The following is a 23,518-nucleotide window of genomic DNA, read 5'->3' on the forward strand; positions in this document are numbered from 1 at the left end:
AAATGTAAAGGTGGTAATAGACATTAAGGCACATAGCGACAAATCTGAAGACCTGTGTTTGCATCTCATTAACCCTTACTTATTCATGTTTGGTACCAAGCAACTAATTTTTTAATCATTTTAACATAACATATTGAATAGTCCAAACTAAATTCATTTTTTTTACTACTTCAAAATATATAAGGCAATTCAAGCCTTCTCTCAAACAGAAAGACATGCAGTGAGTTTCTGTGGCTTTAAATATCCAGTCAGTTATAGGTCAACTTAATCAAAAAGGCTAACATTTTTGAAACCAGTTTTAAATGGCTCATTAACACCCTTTTGTCTTTTTTGAGTCACTTGTTGGTGATCTACTGCCTTATAAATGCAACCCTCTACCCACTGGTTAAACATGCTCACAAAAGATTTACGATAATTTCCACTGCTCAGCCAACAATACAGGTCCCGCCTCATTAATTCTGCTTGTACTCTGTTAAGATCAAAGTAATCACTTTCCTGTTACAGTGTAATACATAGATGATTCAGGTCTCCATAATTACCATTTTTAGCAATTCCTTTTGCAACTGCTTTGTTTCTGTTACTTAACACACACTTTTTGGTCTTCTTTCTTAACACCTTCCTGCCCATTAGCTGACTACAAAGTGCCACTTTGCACCCCCCCCCCAGTATTGCCCTCCTACATTTAAATAGCCATCAGTAAAGCTCCATTCAGTATAGCCTGTATTGTGGTATGAATAATCAATCGAGACTCTTTTGTTTTCCTTTTGTAATAGGCCCATCTCAAAATGCACGTGTGTGTGTGTGTGTGTGTGTGTGTGTGTGTGTGTGTGTGTGTGTGTGTGTGTGTGTATGTATGTACACACACACACACACACCTTGGCATATGTTTTGGATGTTGGCCGTTCATTATAAAATCCATCCATCTATCCATCCAAAACCCCTACTCCCATTTTATGCATGGGGTTAGGGTGTCACTTCCACAGTGACAATCAGCTAGAGTCTTAGTTCATGCCACTGGGTGGCCAGCCCTGCTATGGTATTTCTTCCACACCACATACACACACACACACACACACACACACACACACACACAGACACACACTCAAACCTATGGCCAATGTAGAGTGTTCAATCCACCTACTACATGTCTTTAGATTGTGGGAGGAAAATGGAGCCACGAGAGGAAACCCACACAAACACAGGGAGGACGTGCAGACTCCACACAGAAGGCTGTCCAGCCGAGAATCGAACAGGAAAACCTCTTGCTGTGAGGTGACAACTCTATCTGCTGTGGCACTGTGCCTCACAACAATCCATTATAAAATCATATACTTTTTTTTTAATTATATGGAGCTGTCCACCACCAAGATTTAATGTAATTTTGCTCTGAAATCTTCCTAAATGTTATGATTTGCTGTTAATGGTAACCCCTTCCTGGGATGATAAGGTATGTAAATTACTTGTTATAGTGCAGCTTCCCCAAGAGTGCACTGTAACACTGAAACCAGCCTCCTTCTTCCCTGTCAGGAATCATAGTACTTGGTTGTGTAACTTCCCTACAGTCAGTGTCAGTAACAAAACAGGCAGCACACTTGCCTTTGGTGCAGAAGGCTCTGGGTCTATTCCCACACTAGGTACTTCGATTGCTGAAGTGCTATACAGCATAAGGGGAGTGCTATACTCCTGAATATGCCGTCCTTTAGAAGAGATTATAAACTGAGGCCCAATCTGCTTGAGTTGGTAGTAGTTCAGGTGGATATAAAAAATCCAAAGGCACCTATCGAAAAGAGTAGGAGAAGTTCACGAATAACCTGGCCTGATTTCCGTAGTTGTATCAGTACTAGCTGAGGTCACCTCAGTTTGTATCTGGGCAAAGCTAGTCAGCAAAGAATAAATAACTTCTTGGATGCTTGGATGCTTGTTATAACACTGTATATGCAATCCTAGTGATGGACAGCACTGTTCACATCTCCTGAAGCACTGATGTCCCTTGCTGCATGTTTTTATAATGCTGAATTTCTTATATTTGTCCAGCTGTATGTTTATCACAGGTTTGCCGTACATCTCTGCACAAAAAAAGTTTGAGTGTTTTATTCCCCTTGTATTACAAGTGCAAGTTTGCACTGAAATTTGACTACCACAATTAGTTTGCTATTGGATTCTAGCCTTGAAAAACCAAAAAGGAACATCAGTACTGGAAATATGTGGCAGCCAGGTGATGCCTCCATGAATACCCTGCTTGGCTTGGTGCAGTGATTCCACATCGGAGAGGTAGCCACTGCTCGAAAATGAGAATCAAAACGTATTTAAACCCAAAAGTTAAAGTTAATGTTACTGTGATCTCTCCTTTGCTGTTACATTAAGTAGTTTACACAGCTGTACTATATTTCGGCCACACAAAAGACTAGTTGCTTGACCAGAATGGCATTTATTGTGCATATTTATCTTGGAGTAAGATTGTGTGTGTGTGTGTGTGTGTGTTTGTGTGTGTGTGTGTGTGTGTGTGTGTGTGTGTGTGTGTGTGTGTGTGTGTGTGTGTGTGTGTGTGTGTGTGTGTGTGTATGGTTGTGCACATGTTTTGCTCTCAGCCTGCATGTGTGTGTACTTACGTGCATGTCCATTTGTGTTGGGGTTTTCACTGTCCTTTCTTTTAAATGCACTGTACATTTTATGTAGCACTATCATAATTACATGGCCTTTTTCTATGGAATATAGGTTGTAACTTTTGCATGTTGATAAATCTGTAATGTTTAACCAAAGAAACAGAAGTTTCCCTTTAAGTTTGACAGTACTTGATAAAACACTGAATACCAGTTTAAAGGTATACAGTATGTCGTTATAACCAACCACTGCCTCATTTGCTGTATAGCAGAGGCAGCAGGAGTACATAAGACTGCTCATTATCATCAGTCAGTGTAATTCTGATGAGGAATTTAATAGAGCTTTCCCCTCTGCTGTCTATGATTGGATTAAAATATCATTATAAATCATATATGACACCTGAAGCACAAAGTACTGATTTCGTATTGAAAGTATATAAAAGGTTCTAAGCATTATAGGATGAGTAACTATGTGCTCTTCAATACCATGACCTGAATATTTGCTTCTGGATCAACACTGGCAAACTAACTAACCACAGACAGCAAGTTGTTTTGTAGTAATATGCAAATGCAGAATTGGAATAATTCAGTGGCATTACTTAAATCATTTGTGTAAAAATAAGAAAAACGTTTAGTATGTGAAGAAAAAATAAGTTACCTCTGTACAGACTAGAACCAGCAACATTGACTTTCATTGGCAACAAGTATGTATGACTGGGCAGATATATGTAGCTGTATGTGTGAAGTACAGAAGCACTGTACTATTTTATATTGTATTTATTTATTTATTGATTTGATTACTAGGCAAATCGGAATGTGCCTGACTTTCAGGCATAGAATCATAATTACAAGAATGCATACCAATACAGTATTACAGAAAAATTCATAGATTAATTTTATTTCGATTGATAAGGAAGAGAGATCTGCACTTGTAAAACAGTCTTTGTTAAGAGGTGTAAACCTGTTCTACTTCCCTCATTAGATTCATGCAGCTGAAACCTCCAGCACTTCTCTTAGGTTTTCTATCGCCTTGTCACAGATGGATTTGTTTATCCTAAGCAGACTCCTTACATAGTATGAACTGTTCACCTTTTCCTGTAACTACTTCCTGAGTGTTGTACAGTATCATGTCTTAGTGGAGAAAGTGCTGGAGTATATAGATTTGACTAAGAATCCTAATGCCTGAGGTCAATGATGTAATAAAATTTGCATGTCAAGCTAGCCGAGACATATCCCTGTCTTTCTTGTGTTGGTAGCTTCAGAAAAATGGGAACTATGTATTCACTTTATATGTTGCCAAACAGTAAGGCTTTAGTCTAACTATCTTGGTAACCCCAAACTCTTCTGCCATCCACTATACTCTGCCTTACTGGGAAAGAGAGTAACTCATTGCACAGTACAGTGATGTGACTGACCTGTCTTTCAGTCATGCAGGATTCCTTAATAACCAGTTCTGTACATTGAGTCCCCCCCCACTCCACCCCCAGTACTGCCATCTACAATCAAATGGAAAAAACATGTAGTGTACAAGTATATAAAGTACTGCATTATATTGACAAAATCGTAGCAGATATCAGCGTTTTGGCAAATGACCCCCCTCTCAGCCTTTTTTCTGTGTAAGTAGGTACACAACCTGCTACTGTCAATTCTAAGGTCTTTTAGTGAAGAGATGAAGTATTTTTTTCTTTAGAAAAGGTGTACCATGACAGAGGTGTCGTCAATACAGCAAGTGTTTGCCCATTTGCCTGACAAGTCCTCTTGCTAATGGGTTGGTGACTTACACACTTAAGCTCTGCTATCAATTGAAACATCATTGTGCTATGACAGATACCCAGCATTCCTTCTGTCAAGGTTTTGTGATGAACACCATTCTAAAGCAAATACTGTGACCACCCATCAATGATCATGGATAAGGATATGTGTAAAAGAGCAATCTTTCTGCATCTGTAGATTGTTTGATTGTAGTCAAACCCGACCACATTAGGCTTGACATACAAGGCCAGATTCTACAGCTGCCCATTTGACCTTAGACTGAGTAACAGTTGCCTCTTTTTAACTCAACATCCCTCTGTACAGGGGTCCCACAAGACTCATTCCTAAAGCCTCTCTTATGTATCTTCTTTAAAAAGGACATTTGGCAGTGCAGTGTGAAATTTAAGTACATAGAAGTATGCACATGGCACAGTTCTTATCATTTTGATATTGTACAAGGCAAGGAGACTGCAGTCTGACTTCCTTAAACTCACTAAATGACTATTCCTTTATCATGTTTGTCTCAGTTTTGTGAATTACCTGCAGAGCTATGGAAAGACTGCATCAGCACTGAACTAATTAACAGCAATATAGATGACCCCAGCCCTCTGAAACCAATCAATTTGGATTTAAGGGCAGGTCTTGCATATCAATCTGCTGATATTTTGACAAGGTCACAGAAGATGTAGAAAAGGGTAAGAATGTCCATACTGCCTAACCTGATCTTGCTAAATAAAGCTTTTGACAACATTCTGCATACAGACACCATAAGCAAATACTATACTCTGTTTTAACCCCTACAATGTCCACCAGAAAGCTAACTGGCTTGTAGACAAAACTCACATCGTCCAAGTAGGGGGTATCTCCTTGAGCCAAAGAAATTCCTTGCTGTGTCCCATATGGTTTAGTCTCTGGTCCCCTAGAAGTCCAGCATAAAGATCAATTGCTGCAGGATTCAATTCCACTGGTTGTTTTTAGAAGCTCTGCTTTGCACCAGATCCTTTCCGCTGTCAGATGTGACGACCTCTGGTACTCCGTTTCTAATTTCATCCTATGACCTTTAGAGAGTAGTCTGGCTGTGAAAAATTTAGCTCATGCATTTCTTCAATTTTTTTTTGTTGTATAGAACATAGGGGTCACTCTGACTAGCATCATAATGTCGTTAGTTGAAAAAAGTCTAATTGCTTCACTAGTCAGATAAATTTATTTACTTTGTACTGCCAACCAGGTCTAAGTACAATTTTCAGATTGTTGTGTAAATAAATGACAACTCATGAAAAATTCATCTACAGGTGTCCTTGTAGCCAGCATACTGCTCCCTCCCAATAAAACACCGTAGTCTTCAGTGATTATTCTGGTTGGGTTAAAAACAATGCAGAGTAGTATGACCAGGTCCTTGACCATAACTAGAAAGTTTTCTAGACATGTAGTTTAGAACCTCACCTCAGTAGCAAAGCTTGAGTGGTGAATCTCAACAGCCGTGTTGAGAACACATAACTTCCCTGGTTATGATTAGAAGGAGCTGATCATAATTCTATTGCAGTGTATGGACCTTCACCTAATCCACGTACTACAAAAGTTAGAAGAAACAAAGTCTAGTAGTGGTTAGAAAGCTGTTACATGCTAACTTCTGCCACACACAGAGAGTGGCCACCCAAGATTGTCAGAAAGCTGGTAAACACTTACAGACTATTAAAGTCCAAAGTAAGAGTTTAATTTCTTTTAACGACTTCTCCCACTGCTCTTCCGTGGTAGTCTAGCACTGTGAAGTTAGAGATTAGTCATTCCGCACTGTGGGGTACATAACAGTTAAGTGCCTTTATGATGTCAGAAAAGTGGTTTAACAAGCCTGTCTTTTCACAGATTTTGGAGCATTTTCACTGATTTTGGAGCAGAAGCAAAGCAATTCATGCACTACATTACAACTGTATGCACGTGTTGTTTTAAGACTTTGGCTAAAAAGTAGAATTTTATTCTACAGATGAAATTGTGAAATATTACTTCTCCTACACTGTTTTTCTGAGTTATGTTCTTGATCTAAGAAATTAGAAACACATCAACTAAAACTCCACAGAAAACACAATAGATCTGTTGAAAAGCATAAATCTAAAGAGCTGCTTGAGTCTTCAAATGGGTTATGTCAGATTCTCCATGGCCTTTTCTAAGTGATGCTGCTCCTAAACAGGATTCAGAATTCCAGGTTTCTTCAAACACTCTAGGAGGTAATTTCTGCATAAGCTACACTACACTGTCAAAAATGTATCGTTTTGTTAAAGGAGAGGAAATAGTTTTGTGATAATAAGCCAAAGAACATGCAACTAAAAAGACTAAAGAACAGACTTTCAACCTGGTTGAAAGAGCATCTCTCTTTGGAGATGTCAGTCCCCAGCTGCCTAGGTTGGGCCTTGAATCTTTGTCTCTTATGATATGCTGGCATCCTCAGTTTTTGCGCTTTACAATCTTGTTATACACAACAACTTGCTTTCTATTAGCTCAGGAAAACGCTCCGCTCTTAATGACGGTGCATTCAGTGTATTGATACACATCTGCAAGGTAAACTAATTTTATCCATCCATACATCCATCTGCAATACCTGCTTTATCTAATTCAGGGAAACTGGGAGCTATGGTCTCACCAAGCAGCAGCCTGGGGGATGCTAGTCCATTGCATTACATTGGAGCACACACACACACATACACATACACATACACACACACACACACACACACACACACACACACACACACACACACACACACACCTAGGCATCTTGTGGTAATTTAGAGCATTGCTGTTTCAACTACTCACACATTTCTTGCACATAGAGGTAAACCAAAGACCTTGGGAAAAGCCATGCAAACAAGAAACAAATGCAAACTTCACATAGGCATTCCATCTCTAAACTAAACTGGAAGCCCTAACGGATAACTATATTTTATTTATTTGTCAGAGTTCTTTTCTTTTGTAAGAAGAAGGCAAAACTGACTCAGTGTAGTCTTGAAGCAAGGCCTGATAGCAACTGTGATCAGTGCTAAACCTAAAATTTTAACACATGTTGGCAAATACCACACCACACCACACTAAATGTACATAGATATAAAAGTTTTAGTTGGTAACAGTTCCATAAATGGGACAGTTAGAGATCTAGAAATTCTTATACTGAGCTTTCCTAACACTTGACAAATTGTTTCACAGCTTGAATCTTTGATTCTGTATGTGTATACTAGTTACCAGTGGCATATGGGAATGCATTTTTGTGGAATGTGCAATCCTTGCAAATTTTGGGCATACTGTAACAGCTCTATCAAAAAATGAAGAGCCCTTCCTTGAATTTACACTATGCATGCTACTGTTAGATTATATTATTCTAGGTATCCTTAATAAGGGTGACTATGTCATCTTTCTAGTTATATTTATCATGGCTCATAATGCTATCACCAGGAAAATCTACACGGTCACATTTCTGGCTGCTAGAGAACAGCTGCTCACATATGCTACTATGAACACAAAGCACACTCCCAAAATAACCTAACTAGAAAATAACTCCCTTTACCCGGGGCTCAGGTCACCATCTGTCCATCTTTTGGAACCTGACTTACAAAGCTGTGTTCTGCAGGGGGAAAAAAGCATGAAACTAACAAATGCATTCATATTTTAAATGTGAAAAAAAATGTATAAAAAAAATATATATATATATATATATATATATATATAGATAGATATAGATATAGATATATATATATAGATATATGTGTGTGTATGTATATATATATATATATATATATATATATATATATATATATATATATATATGAGAAAAGTTTATCTTTCATCTAACTAGTAGCATAAGCTGTGATACTCTAAAACATCTTAATGCAACATGTAAAGGCATGGTATGTATGTATGTTACAATTTATTTATTCATTTATTTACATTTGATTACTGTGAATGTCTAACTGGGAATTAAAACCCCATGTTATCTGAGGCATGGGTAAAAAAGCTCTGTGGTTACATATACAAAATGATCATGACAGTGCAAAGCATTGATTAAAGCAAAAAAGCATTTCTAAGTTTATAACATCAATGTTTCTCGAGTTCAACAATGAATTAATTCCACTATGCAATGCACATACATTAAAGTGAATGCTTTATAAAAAATTATGCAAAGACAGTTGTGGTGGTTGCACTCTATAATACACATGCTTTAAAGGAAGTTTTTATACAAAGACAGAATTGGAAATAGTTGAGCTGTCAAGTTGCAAGGAGGTAATGATAACTGGGTATCCAGGTTGGGCTGATACAATTGTGAAAGAATCCATCTATCCACAACCCCTTTTCCCCATTTTTGCATGATGGGGTTGGGATGTCACTTCAGCAGTGACAATCCTGTAGAGCCAAGGTTGACAATAATGGGCGGTAATTGCCCTGTCACGGTTGTTCTTCCACACAACACACTTGCATGCTGACTCACACCTAGGGTCAATTTAGAATTTCCAGTCCACCTACTGTATGTCTTTGGAATGGGGGAGGAAACCAGAACACCCAAAGGCAATCCACTCAAACACAGGGAGGACATGGAGGACATGCAGAACCTGTACCAAAAGCACCTCAGCTGAGAACAGAACTGGGGAACTCTTGCTGTGAGGTGACAACCCTATCTGCTGTGCCACTGTGCTACCCCCAACTGTGAAAGAATGTAGAGGGAAAATATGATATATCGTGTAGTGGAAAGTAGAGCAGAGGATAGAGAAGATGAGTAGTGTCAGATAGAGATGAAGTCCTGTGGATGATGAATTAGTGAGGAATATATAGCAGAAAATATGCGGTGGGTGTATGTGGTGACCAGAGAGATGTGTTTTGGGATAAGAAGTAGATGAGGACCTTTGAAGGTCAGTGATATAGGGGAACATTTTGATGATAGTTAGTTTAGTAGAAGTGAGTCTGCATAAGAGATGAGCTCTTGTTTGTTGTAACAGTATGTTATTTTGTATGGAGAGATGGAAGTTGAGGGAGGAGCTAGTCAGGTGGATCAGAGCAGTGACATTGCCATGCATCAAGAATTAATGAGTTTGCATCCTGTTTGAAGGGTTTGGATAAATTTATTTGGTGGAAGGAGGTTGGAAAGAGGTTCCACTGTTTCAGCACATAGCAAGCATATCATGAGTCCCCATGAAAATTGTGTGAGGAAGCCACATCTGCTAGACATTTTTCAGATGAACAGAGTATGAGAAGGGATATATGAGGCAGTAGACTGCTGAAACAGGGACAGGCTTATGGATTTCACCAGGGAAGTTTTGCTCTGTTAAAGAAGAATGTGCTAAAGTGTTTAATTAGATTCTGCTAACATTGCATAAAGGGGTATGGAGTGGTAGGGGGGGGGGGCCTCCAGTAGTTTCAACACTACAATACAGGTCACTCTGCTGAAAAAGTGATGGAAAATGTCTGCTGTCTACAGATATGTAAGAGGACTCATTGTACTACTATTCAGTAATGACGTAGTTACAACTGAAGATGTCTTCCTGATGTTGCTTTTAGAAACCAGAGTAAAATTCAGCTGTAGAAGTTCCTTTAAATGATTTTCCTACAACTTTTGCAGGAGTAATGTGTGAGGCAATAATGTGCTCAGTAAGTACACTGACAGAAAGACAAATTAAAATTATTTTCCTGGTTGAGGTGGACAGATAAAGTACTGCTCTTTTATGCTCTGCCGATCAACTGCATTAATTAGTGTTTTACCAATGTAAGTGTTGCACTATAGTTCTCTGTTGTGTAGTTGTAATTTACATATTTAGATGGAAAATAAAGCAGCTAATGAGATTTATCTTCATATGCAAGTTTGGGATTACCGAGATGGAGGGTTTCAGAATTTTGAAGGACAGGTCAATGCCTGTCCCAGTCTGTTCTTGCTCTCTGCTCTCCAGAACATAGTTTGTAATGTGAAATCTAAGCACTTTTAGAATAAACAGCTTGACTTGAATGTTAACAAATGCACGAACACTGCTAGACAATGACTCAGCTGTTTTGATGACCAGAACTGCCTCAGAACAATTAACTATACCAAACAATAAGTGTGCTGTTCTTGAAGCATATATCAGTTATTACAACTGAATGCTAAAACAGAAACCAGTAAAGACATGATGATAAATTTGCTTGACATTAAGAGCAAAAGGCAGCACTTAACTAGATAATAACACACTAGAGGCTGATAAGCAATTGTTTATAGTACAAGATCAATCCAGAATGCAATAATAAACAGGTTCTGTTAAGAAAGGGAGTATTTCCTTGAGCCAAAGAAATTCCTTGCTGTGTCCCATATGGTTTAGTCTCTGGTCCCCTATTGTTTTGCATTTACTTCCTAGAGGTAAAATCAGGTATCAAAGGTCTATGGATAATTAAGTTTACAGATAACAGCAAATGAGGTGCTTTTGTCAACTCACCTGATACTGAAATTTTCTAATAAGGGTTAGAGCAAACCTATACATGGTCTGCTAATCATGGGCTCACTCCAAATGTTAAGAAATATTGGATATTCAGAAAATACAGTTTGTCTTACAGTAGAGTGAGGAAGCTGGAGGGTTTGGACTCTCATGGTTCAGGGAGTTGAAAAGTGATTTCTAAAATGGTGCCACAACAGTTCTACTACCTGGAGACCAACAGAACTGTAGGGAGGGACAATCAGGTAATTCAATGGAATGTAGTTGCTACCCCTAAGATTTTTTTTCCACCAAAAAACGTGAATGCGGTAGAATCAGTAGAGACAGAAAAAGTACTTGTTTTAACTGAAGATTTTAACAAAATGTATCCTAGTATTGCTCATCTGTGCAGACAAAGGCAAATAAATTGATCTAGTTAGCAAACAGATTGGTTTCCTTAATGAATGGCCTGTCTTCTGAATCTAATAAGCATCTTTGAAAGGGTTACTAGGCTACAGGCAGTGGTCACAGTGCATATTGCTTATCTCACTCTCACAAAGGCTTTTTACACTATACTCTACTATATTATTACTGAAAATTTGAATACACTGAAAAAAATTGTCAAGTTTTATGTAAACCTTACATCATATGCTGGATTGCAAATTGGCTATTCAACATATCCCAGTTTGTGAAAACTTCTGGTACCTTCTATTGCATGTTTATGGTCCCTGTCATCGCTTGCCTATTATGGTCCCTGTCATTGCTTGCCTGTTATTTTTCCTGTGTTTTTGTGAAACAGCAAAATCAACTACAGTATCTCCCTCAGTGACTCTTAATATTTGGTTACTATAGTTTATATGTTAGTTACGGTCAAACTCGGCCTCACCTTCACCCCTCGATCTCACCCCCAATTGAACTGTCTCTTATCGACCTGGATCAAGTGGCTTCTTTTCTTTGCAAAACTAAAAGCACTGTCCTCATGGGTCCCAAGAGTATTACAGGTTATTTGTTTGCAAATGTCAAGCACCAAATAATCCTGTCCTAAGTCTTTCATCTAAGTCTCTCCACACACTATTTACCTGACATTTGGAGTGCAGCCACAGCTTCCTTCTTCACAGAGGCTGTTCCATAACAAACCATAGCAACTCCATCAGTCACTTACTAGCATTACCTGTACAGCTATGGAAAGACTGCATCATCACTGAACTAATTAACAGCAATATAGATGACCCCAGCCCTCTGAAACCAATCAATTTGGATTTAAGGGCAGGTCTTGCATATCAATCTGCTGATATTTTGACAAGGTCACAGAAGCTGTAGAAAAGGGTCAGAATGTCCATACTGCCTAACCTGACCTTGCTAAATAAAGCTTTTGACAACATTCTGCATACAGACACCATAAGCAAATACTATACTCTGTTTTAACCCCTACAATGTCCACCAGAAAGCTAACTGGCTTGTAGACAAAACTCACATCGTCCAAGTAGGGGGTATCTCCTTGAGCCAAAGAAATTCCTTGCTGTGTCCCATATGGTTTAGTCTCTGGTCCCCTATTGTTTTTCATTTACTTCCTAGAGGTAAAATCAGGTATCAAAGGTCTATGGATAATTAAGTTTACAGATAACAGCAAATGAGGTGCTTTTGTCAACTCACCTGATAATATCGTAATTTTCTAATGTGGGTTAGAGCAAACCTATACCTGGTCTGCTAATCATGGGCTCACTCTAAATGTTAGGAAATATTGGATATTCAGAACCATGAAGACCCCTGGCCTGCCCATTTTGTCACCAGTGTTTGCATTAAAACAGACCCTTATAAGAGACCTCAGTACCTACAAGTGACTGTTTTTTGACCACCATATTTCATTTTCAGAAAGTCCTTCAGCTTCTTATAATCTATTTAACATGGCATTTCTTTCAGATCCTAGGATGTCCTTGTGCCCTTTTACTCTTCCCCCTTCAGACCTATTATCAAATACAATGTACCTTTAGAATATACCCCTCTAAGCATCTTGCACAATTTAAAAGGCCTCAATGATTCCTAGCTAGAAAATCAAATATTTCTATAACGTTACATATCTGACAGTCTCATGAAAGCTGATTTTTGCTTAATGTTTCATGTTGAGAAAATCGTACTTTTCAACTTACCTTCAATAGCGCTGACAGCTCAGCTAATACTCAGTCCAAGGGATATAATCGTTCACTGTAAGATGACCACCACCTCCTGGCAGGACATGTTTCTTGCCCACTGTATCCCTTCTCCTCTGGAATAGATTCTCTCTCTGTATATCAAGCAGAATACCTCCCTGAAATCTTTAAAGAAAACCTCAACAAATGGATGGGAGCCATTAATTCCTGCCAGCCATTAATTCTAACAATGTCCCGTGTAGCAGGAGCTAGTCTATTTTTATCATTGCAAGGTGATGTGGCTCCATTTCTTCACGGCTCTCCAGCCCTAAGCTTAATATAAATGCATATGAGCCTTTCTGTCATGGTATTCGTGTGCTGTTCAATTCACTGTGCCATACATCTCTTTTACTACAGCACCCTAACCTCTCTTAAGTAAAGACAAAATATAAATTCTATACCTCAGATTTTTCCTTGAAGATCTTTCCCTGAAACATGGAAATCTGCCACAGTCATGTCAGTCCCAAAATGTCCTCTTTCACAGCTGTCAGTAACCCTCGGGCTGTATCCATTCTAGACGAATCTTTTGAAAAGATGGACGCCACAGTGTTTCTAGACCTCTGTTTCCCATATTCCCCACTAAGTCCTCTCACAGTATCATAGAGATAGTCATAGAACTCTCACTATACTTCTTACCCTTCCTAAAAGAATATACACCAAAGTGGAGGAAAGCTTTCCACTTGTAATATTTGCAGGGCTTAGTAATGCTTTGCTTTTACTGTCTCGCACAATCCTTAATAAATGAATATGAATCGTATGGATTAGGCAAAATTTCACTAACATGAGTGTAAAAGTACATTACAAAGCTATGTAGCTAGACCTATTGCTAATGATAGCATATCTGTCCCCTTTCAACTCCATTCAGGAGTATGTCTAAGATCCAGTCTGAACCAAGCTCTTTGTCTTCTTTCCTCTTTTAATGCCTTACTGTAAACCTCTTCCTGAGCAGTCTTACTGCTTTATATTTCCACCATTGGGCCTTTAACTGAGTTTGGATCCTCGTTTTACATGTATTCAACTGGCACTTTGCATGTATTCAACTTGCACCATTCAGTATTCTTTCACCAAAGTAATTATCAATGTGAAAAAAACATTGGTAACCAATACAGAATAGATTTAAGGCTTGTAAATGACTTGTTTAACCATTTCTCTAGAGGTGATTTAATCAGTGCTTTCAAAAGTCTGCAGTGTAGTACTGTGGAAGCAAATCTAAATTTGGTTTTCATGGGTCAGCCCATTCTGTTGTATTTAGAGAGTTTTAAGACTAGGGTTGACTAGAGCCTTTCAAGTAAGAAATGACATTATGGTACAGTGTAAGAAAGAATATTGAACTGACAACCACAGTAAGTAAGCAAACTAAATAAGTTATTTACACAGAAGTTAATACATTATTTCTATTAGATCTGGATACAGTCTGTGGTGGCACTTGCTAGGACTATAAGCCTGTTACTTGAATTTTAAATTCTGAATGTAAATCTGAATAACATTAAAACAAATCATGATAGCAGGGAACTATGAAAGTGTTTTCCTGTGCACAAATATTTAACGCTTTTTGTCAGTGCGCAACAAGAAGCAGCATTTCCACAACGGACTGGTGCTTTCCAACGTATGCTAAATATTGCAGAGTTTTTCTTTTTTTACATGAGAAGTTCCTAATATTTTTCACAAAGTATGAGTCCCAGAGGTGCAGGAATTTTCTTTCAGAAGTATAATGCTGTAAGTGTCCCCAGGTATCTACCAGTTGAAGCTCTGGTCAGAAGAGCACAACCAGAAGAATGCTTAATCGATGACAAAAGTCTAACATAAGCAATTTTTCAAAGGGAAGAATGTGTCTTCCTGCATCTCCATGAGTGAATGCACTCCTTCCACACATTCTGAACTTACACATGCTTAGACTGACGTGAAGCAACCATGGAGAAATGAGAAACGTCCCAAAAATGAGTATAGAAAATGCACCTGCAATGATTTCTTACTCAAACAGCACTCGGTATGTTGCAACATATCTATGTGTGACTGATTTACTTCACACTTAAGCTCCTGTAAGAAAGCCTGTCTCACTACCACTTCTGCTAATACAAATACTACTCCAGGATAAGAAGAAAATCAATGTAAATACAGTTATTAGGGAGCATTTTAACTAACCAGACACTGACTAGGTAAACTACTCAACATTAAATAAGCGCACATATTGATTATGTTAATATAAATGGCTTAGAACAAATATTATGAAAGTAGGTATCATACTAACAAACATTTCTGCTCCCCAGTAATGTTTATACCATCTGTAATTAACACACAACTCACAAAAAAAATGCTCTCCTACCTAATCCTAAAACCACTAACTAACGAAATCACTAATCCTGAAACAGAGCTAAACAACTGAAAACATTAATTAAAATATGGGATATATTGGCAACCTAGTGCTATTGGTTTTGAGCTGTGACATAAAGCAAAATATATTATCTAAAATTTTCTTGGAAGCACCACAGTTTTATTATCCTGAGACTTGAATTTGGTATCAAAATTCTTGGAACCAGTTGGGAATTTTGTGAATGAACTGCTCAGTCATAGTTTTTCCTTCTCCATGCCTTTCTCTGTATTCACAGAGAATAAGGGTCCCTGTTCCTGCCATGCCAAAATAGTACACTTTTCCAGTTCTGTAACCATGTAAGGGAGGGGGACAAAAGCAAATCTGTGGGTACAACATACATGAAAATTCAGCAAGCCTTTGGAATCACTGCCAAACTGGAAGATGTGAACGTATTCACTCCTAAAGCACTGGTCATACTGCATTAGCTGCACATTTGCAGTTGTTAGCTGTGTGGGCCGCCATGTCTAATTCAAGCCTGAAATACTTGACATGCAAACTTCACATAGTGATAAAAATGTAGCTTCACTGCATTATATTGAGTTCATGGTATTCTGTGTAGCATTTAAGCAAGATAAAAGTGAATGCAATTATTTAACTTAAACTAGGTGAAAAGCTATCTGTGATTCACTACTAAAATTCATTTGGCACATAAACAAGCACTGACTGACCCTAATTTTCTACCCTGAATGGCCTATGAGTTAAAATTGTGAAGGATTCAGTAGTATGAGTGTGTGTACTCTTTCATGGGTTTCCTTCACATTTGTAGAAGTTGTGTTGCAAAGTGTTTCATGCATGTTTTGTGACAACTGAGTTTCTTATCTTTTGTTTTGTGTGCGTGTGTGTGTGCACCTATACATATATAATGTGTGTGTGGGGGGAGAGGTTTGATGTCCCACTGACCATCCGTACTCGTGTACTAAACTTAACCTTGACCTCACACTTCCCGTTATGAAAAATCCTTTCCCTAACAGTATCAATATTTGGACAAATTATAATCTGATAGTTGTGGTTTGTTTTATTTCCAAATGGAAACTGAGAATGTTTACTGACCTTTTTTGATTGATTTACTGTTGGGGACTTGTGGTCAATTTTTCTATCTCAGATTTTTTTGCATGCCATTACATGCATACATATATGTGTGTGTGTAGGTATGTATACGTATATATCTATAAATATATATATATATATATATATATATATATATATATATATATATATATATATATATGGATTCACTTCAGAAGACTGAAAACCCACAATCTCGAATCCCATAATCCTGAAAACTCAAAATCCTGAATCCCAAAAGACTGAAAACACACAGGATACAAACACTGATTATAGACAAGACAAAACATATTACTTCCCACAAAGTATGAGCAGGGGGGCAAGCCATCTTGCATCCCCCTACACGCCCCTGCTACTTAAATATATCAACTTCGAGATCGCACTCCACAGAACAAAATGGCGAACATACCATTACGTGTTTCATGACTGCCTGTTGTAACCTTAGTAATGTTCCCTTCTAACTTGCTATACTACAACATAAATCATGTTAGTGTAGTAAAGTGCAATCTCAGAGTTGATATATTTAAGTAGCAGGGGATGTGAGGGGCGCAGCCCCCCACATGGGGGGTGCAGGGGGTTTGAAACACTAGCAAGATACTGCTGAGGGCAGCTTTTTCATGTCAGTATCACTGATGTGCTAACACACATTGTGGTATTGCCCAGATATTGCTAGTGGTGAAATTTCTGTGAAGTCTAGCCATTATTTATCTTTGCTTTAAATGTTACAGAAAATGCTTCTAGATCTTTGTATAGTGAGAAGCAATGGAAGTAACTATGATTTTACCAAATCAACCATTTCCAACAAAGCAGGGAAAACCTGTCCTATTTGTGACAAGTTTGTGAATTGCCCTACAAAAATCATACTTCAGAAAGAAATATCCAAATCTGGATTTCATTAACAGTGAAAATGTAACCGGTAGCTAACCTTAGGAACCAACTCAAATTAATTTTATAGGCTGAAAAACTTCTGACATTAGTTTGCCATGGCATGCCATCAGCCAAAATGTGCTTATTCATGCATAACTGGAGAAATTCATCTTTCACTAAAATTAGATATGGCTAATGTTCAGTCCATAAGTAAAACTGTTATAAAATAACCATGTAAGATGAAATGTTCATTATTTTTTAAATACATTAACAAATGTGCAGCCCTGTGACAAATGTGTTTCCTGTACAAACTGAAGATTCTTCCATCTCTGTTCTAAAAATGGCACCTTCTATATGGTATAAAATAAGAAATTTATAATGACTGAGCTAATTCCATACTTGGAGCAGCAAACTTGGGCATCGCATTAGGTGATGTTACTCGGAATAGTCCCTGTAACTATGGCAGCTGTACTTTAATTCCTTTTATGGTGTTTATGTCCACACTAATGCCCCTGCTGTGTGATAATCGCTAATGACATTCACAGCCCCAAAACCATCAGTCATTGTCACTATGTTAAAATCATTAATGTTTTTGATTTTGTTTACACTAGTAAGCTTAATTTTTAATAATTTGCCTCACAGCCTGTTTGCCCAGCAGTCATGACAGACTCATGTCACTACAGAGATACCAAACTGAAACTAAATGATGGATAGGAAGTCTTCCAGTTTATATATTAACATTCTGTTTATGGCATATTGGTTGGCATGCTTGACACTGTATTCGGGCACTTCACAGATACTGTATTTTTTAGTTTCTACATATTTTGCAGTTCATTTTATGAGCAAGTTTTATGTAGGTCTATCCACTGCCTATGTGTATGTCAGCACTGCCTGAAGAAAGTTTGAAAAGCTATGCCAGAGTTGCTTGATGATGATTTCAACACCAGCCATAATACGTAGTCAACTAATGCTATAGCTGTAAAACATTTGCTGCTGTCAGCATACAGAGTGTCACTTCTGATACTTCCGACTTGGCAGTAGACCTTGGTATTTGCAGCACAAGATATTCTTAAAACAGAACTGCTGACTTTCCAACAAATCCCCAGAATATAGTTTTGCATTCCTTTTTATGGGGCCTCAACTATTTGCTTATGATGTTTAAGAAAGACTGCATCAATGGTTTCACAATCTCTTAAAATAAATGATACTTACTAAGAATTCTCCAAAGCACCCAATACAGACATAGAAAGAAGTAGGAACCTCACAGTTTTTTTTTAAACTGTCTAAGCCTGTTAAGCATGTCTCCTTTTTTGAGTAACCAAAAAGCACGGTTTGCTTAAATGAGTTGTGCATAATCACACCATTTACAAGTGAAGATGGTGAGAATCAAATTCACTACATCTGGATAAAGTTTGTTAGTAGCTCATAGCTTTTACACTCTGAATTAAATTGTCAAGGAAAAAAGGTATACAAGACATTGAGGCACATGAGCCTTCCTTCCCGATAGATTATTCCAGTTTTGCTAATTGTGAAACTTCAGGGAAACTACAAAATGTAAAGTAGATGCAAGAGTGAGAACAAAACACCACGAAAAATGCCTTCAATATGATTAAAATCTCTTCAGCATAAAAAAGTTCCAATCCACAATATCATAAAAACGAAGACCATTTATTGTAGAAAATAGGATAAGCGCTTTCACGTAGTGCAAGCTACGCTTCATCAGATACAGTCACATAAATCCACTCACTCTTAAATACAAAATGTAAAATGTTTTGGCGGGCTCATTAGTGTACTCATTATTCAATGTATCAATTACTCAAAAGCAATAATTGATTAATTAATGTTGAACTGCAAACACTCCATTGTAACTTAATGACAGATCACAACATTAAGTATTATTTGCGATGCATAAAAAAAGTCTATGGACTGAGGATATATTATAGGCTGATGCTTCATTTGTGCCAGAAGCAGGTAAGATCTTCAGCAGAATTATGAATGATGCTATGTTCCGTTAATCGGAACATTGGAGACTTCTAATGGATGTAGATATGTTAGTTTCTATGCATAGTTGTTATTTTTGAGTGTTGAATTACCAGTTCAGGGGCTTATCATTGTGGTAGGATGTTACGTTCTTTCGAGCAATGTGAACTGTTTATTTTTTAAATATCTTTTAAATATTTATGCTTACTGTTTTGTGATGAGCGTCTTCTATGCATCGCAAATAATACTTAATGCTGTGATCTGTCATTAAGTTACAATGGAGTGTTTGCAGTTCAACATTAATTAATCAATTATTGCTTTTGAGTAATTGATACATTGAATAATGAGTACACTAATGAGCCCGCCAAAACATTTTACATTTTGTATTTAAGAGTGAGTGGATTTATGTGACTGTATCTGATGAAGCGTAGCTTGCACTACGTGAAAGCGCTTATCCTATTTTCTACAATAAATGGTCTTCGTTTTTATGATATTGTGGATTGGAACTTTTTTATGCTGAAGAGATTTTAATCATATTGAAGGCATTTTTCGTGGTGTTTTGTTCTCACTCTTGCATCTACTTTACATTTTGGTTTTGGTGAGAGCATCTTTGGCTGAGAGTTGTGCTCCTTGTTTGTATTATAAACTACAAAATGATCATCTCTCTTTGTCATGATCTCTAAGGTTGTACAGATAGTAACATGCGATGTTAGACAACAATCAAACAAAGAAGAGAAATAAATGAGGCCTTGAGTTCATAGTAGTATAAACAAAATTTTACTCCAGGCTACCTAGCTTCATATCTTTGTGGGACACGTGGTTGTTTCACTGTGCATTTTGTAAACGGACACATTGCACTTCTTAAGCTGACAATTTCATGGTGTGGGTATCTGGAAGTAGCATGGTGGCTGGGTTCACCTTTAAAGCCATAGAAGTACTGATCAAAATGACTTCATTCAAACATGAATAGTCTCCATCAATGTCATACCTATAGTTTGTGCAAAGCCTGCCTTTTCCTCTTTTATTCTCTTACTTTTAGAGAAACAAATGCACAGGTGCAAACCAACTTGGGAGCAAAGGGTCTTGCAAAGTGGTATGTTAAAAGGGCATTGCCTTGTGGATTAAATCACTGTAAAATACAGTAACACTGCATACATGCATTATTTCAAAAGAGATCACAAAGTGTATGCACACTTCCCAGAGTAATAAATATCTGCCATGTCAAAATCTAGTAGGAAAGCTGCACCTCTTCATTTTTTGTGGATCTCATCCCCCTCATCAAAAACAAAAAGTTGCTAAATACCATCCATGGCAAATGTGACTACCCTTACAGAAAGTCAGACATTGTGTTCACATGATAAGAAAATGTGTGCTTCGTATAAAGATTTGAAATGTTGTGCATATTACCTGTTTTATTTTGGAAGATTACCAAGTTGTCAGCTTTCTTCTTATGATTTTTGCACTATCAAGCTATGATTAAGTCACACAGAATGGAAGGGAGTTGACAGTTTAGTATTTATTCATGGAGGAAGGAGTTTTTTTTTTGTCAAGAAGCTGCAGTTAGTAGGACCAAACTAGAGCCCCCCACTATTAGTGACATATGAGTTGCTCATGTCCCTGCCATTGTGTATTACTTCTGTTTGCTTGCGATTTTGCTATTGTGCATTACTTTTTTACAAGGTATTTTAAAAAGAAATTGCTTCCCTTTTTTTAAAATGTCATATATAATGAAAACTCTGTTGTTATGCCATTTTTGTGTTGATATGAGTCAAAAGAGGTGATTTAAGATATGGATTGTTTATCAGTGTGACCATGTCCATGGTGGCACATACACAGTCTATAAAATCTGGTCTATAGGTACATCTCTAAGCATCGTGTTATAAATTAGAAGGGAACTTTAGGTAAGAATCGAAGCCAAGGCCCCATACGGTGGAGTTATCGTTAGTTCATCTAGATGTAAAAGATCCCATAGCATGTACTGAAAGCATTAGGGGTTAAAATAAATGTTATAAATTTTATTGTAGCAAATCTCAACATTTACATGACATTATTCTGTTTGAAAAACATAAAATATCATTGTACAATAGAATTTGCAAACTTGTTTGTATCACGCCCCATATTTCATTATGTGACACCTTAACACATCTGTCACATATAAATGTTTCAGATAAAATAAACTACTTAGCTATTCCAGTGCCATAACAAACCAAATCGCTAGTTAACTCTTTAACAGAAACCTACAACTGGTGTTCATATTTTCTAAAGGCATTGCAAAAGCTTTAGCTGTATTACATCCAAGAAAAAACATGGTTGATAGTGTCTAATAGACCACAAAAACAATATCTTTCTTATATACCTTTAATAATGATGCTTTAACATTTTTATACGTTAAACACCAGAAGAAATCCTGTATAAATTTATACTTGCCACATGTACTCAGTCTTGAATGTAACTTAAAATCTGCCTATTTAATGATTCTCAGCCAGATTCATAAAAATGTCTTCATTACTATCATAAAGTAATCATTGGTACAGATAATTTCCACTGTTTCATTTTTTAACACAACTTCTTATTTCTAATTCTGCAGACGAGCAAAGAACTTTGATTTTCTTGTTTCCATATTTCAGATAATTGTCCATAATAAATAGTCAAGTAAGGCTTGAAAATATATATGTGACCTTCATTAACTCCATACAAATATAGTGAAAAACGTAGAACTGTCTGCATCATATCTAATCCACCATCTTGATTTAGGTCTGTATAAAATTTCTCCTTTAATAGGGATTTTCACATTCACTGGGAAAGAAAATACCTAGAAGTTTTAGTTTTCAATTTTCCTGGAACGAAGCAAACCTCTTTATAACTTCCACAAAGTCAAAATGCATCCTAGCCCCTCTTCATTGTGTTCAGACTTTTGAAACACACAGGTATTTTATAAAAGAGAAGCTCTAGAAGTGGGCAGCAGGCTGACCATTGAAGTAATGAAAAGTGTACCTATCTGAGGTCATTTGGGTGCCAAATTAGATTTGTTGTCTCTGTTTTACTTTGACCAGTACCTTTCTGAAGCAATGGAACTGGGAAAATTGCATGAAAAAAGAAGGTGTCCATGTTACTGTGCTATGCAAAGTAAAATGTCCAAGTGTGAGCATTGTCATTTGTGACGCCTATATTTTTCACTGAGGTCTTCCACTCATGTCTTATTAGGAAAACATTCCTGTTGATTTGCTATTTATGTGCTGAGGAATGTTTCTGCTTAGAGAATCTGCCAGAAAATGTAAGCTTGGGGGAAGGCACACCCTGCCTGTTGTAGCCCATGCCCAAATGTTAAGTGCTTCTTTGCACGAAGGATAAGCATGCATTCATCTTGTCTGGTTAAGTACTTAATCATTAGATACCTTAGATCCAACTGACAGAAAAGCTAGTTGCAAGTAATGCAACCATTGCTTTCAGTGTTGTAAAAAAAAACTGATAGCGTTATCCCCTGCTGCTGCTTTTCCTGGGATCTCATTGTTAAAGTAGGGTCTGTATCATATGTTCGAAGTTTTATAACTTCGAACGTTAAAATATCGAATTTAAATGTTATAAAACTTCGAACATATGTAAAAAAAAAACTAACGGTTGTAGGCAGGGGGGCAAGCCCGCCTGCACCCCCCATACCCCCCATTCTTTAAATGTACCAACTCCAAGACCGCACTATAGTGTGGTAACCACACTATAGTGCGGTCTTGGAGTTGGTATATTTAAAGAGTGGGGGTGTGGGGGGGTGCAGCCCCCCATGTGGCGGGTGCTGGGGGGCTTTGTGCCCTGCCTACACTAGTCAGGTAAGTTCCGTTTTTTTTTTTTTTTTTATTATTATATGTTTCAAACTTCAAACATAATATAGACCTGTTAAAGTGCTATGTTGTCACCTGCTCATGTAGTGTACCTTACTCATCCACTAATAAAATCGGACTTCATCACACCTGACCTTATTGAGTAGAAACTCAAGCATTACAAATATTAAACTCTAATACAAAAATCATCTGCAAAGAAAAGTAAGCGGATGAAGTGAGGGGAAGCACTTCTGGTATGGTGGAAAATTCCCATATCCAGGGAGTTAAATGAATGGATTCAAAGCCAAAAATAAAAACAGGGAGCAGTCAGGAGAAACTGCAGTGAAAGATGTGTATGTGATGGCTATGAGGTACAACAGCAGGGCAAGTGCACAATGACAGTTGTGTGATATTAGTGATTGCTCCTGCCCACAGATCTCCAGGATGTGTCACGCCATCTGCACGTAACTAC

The 23,518-nt window shown here is 37.5% G+C and overlaps 1 protein-coding gene across 3 annotated transcripts in view; it reads left to right on the forward strand.

Annotated features, from left to right (window-relative positions):
• LOC122811523 (transient receptor potential cation channel subfamily M member 4-like) overlaps nucleotides 1-23,518 on the forward strand; it is a 1,266,622-nt gene that overhangs the window by 971,690 nt on the left and 271,414 nt on the right. The window lies entirely within an intron of this gene.

The sequence above is a fragment of the Protopterus annectens genome, chromosome 9.part0, assembly GCF_019279795.1.
Source record: "Protopterus annectens isolate FY-2018-M chromosome 9.part0, PAN1.0, whole genome shotgun sequence".
NCBI classification, from domain to species: domain Eukaryota; kingdom Metazoa; phylum Chordata; order Ceratodontiformes; family Protopteridae; genus Protopterus; species Protopterus annectens.